This window comes from Calidris pugnax, unplaced genomic scaffold (assembly GCF_001431845.1).
Source record: "Calidris pugnax isolate Ruff unplaced genomic scaffold, ASM143184v1 scaffold272, whole genome shotgun sequence".
Lineage (NCBI taxonomy): Eukaryota > Metazoa > Chordata > Aves > Charadriiformes > Scolopacidae > Calidris > Calidris pugnax.
This window is the reverse complement of record NW_015091016.1, coordinates 695,652-696,454: the sequence shown is the minus strand read 5'-3', so window position 1 is coordinate 696,454 and position 803 is coordinate 695,652.

The window sequence follows — 803 nt, the reverse complement described above, 5'->3', positions numbered from 1 at the left end:
GTTGGTTGGGGGGGGGGGGGGCGGCCTTGTCGGGGAGGGGGGGGGGGTAACCTCGATTGGCCCAGGAAAAGGGGGAGCCTGTGGGGGTGGCCACTGATGGCAGCTCCGTCACCCCCTTTTGTGCACGGTGGCCAAGATCCCGGGGAATGTCCCAAAATGTGTGGGAAACACTGGGGACCATCATCTGCCATTGCAGGGGGGGCTGGGGGAGCCCCTGGGGCAGCAGGACCACCAGCCTCCAAGCCTCTGTGGCCACACAGGGCCATGCCGGGGGACACTGTGGCCTTTTGCTGCCACTCCAGGCCTCCCTGGACACCCCCCAGTATGTCCCAGTTCCTTGCACTGGGCCCAGCACCCTGGTGTGAGCCCCAGAGCGGGGCAGAGGGACAGGACCCCCCACCCCAGTGCTCTGCCTGGGGCCACCCAGGTCCTCCCAGCTCCTGCCACCGCTGCCCGCGGTGACATGGCCACCGAAGCCACCAGGATGCCCTCCATGGAGGTGGCCACCAAACGCTGGGAGAGGGCAGAGTCCCAGTAGGGCTGTCCCCCGGGGGGTTGTCACCCACCGCTGTCCCCCAGGATTGTCACCCACGCACCCCAGGGATGTCACTGTCACCCCACCAGGTCGAAGTGAGGGGACACCCGTGCCCCAGGGTGTCACTGGCTGCAAGTGCTGGCCCTGGGGACAAGGGCAGGTCCCCCGGGGGACTCAGGCTCGGGGGGCACGCTGTGTGCTCCTACGTGGGGACAAACATAGAGGGCTGAGCCCTGGGGACACCCCAGCTGTGGCCAGGAAGGTCGAG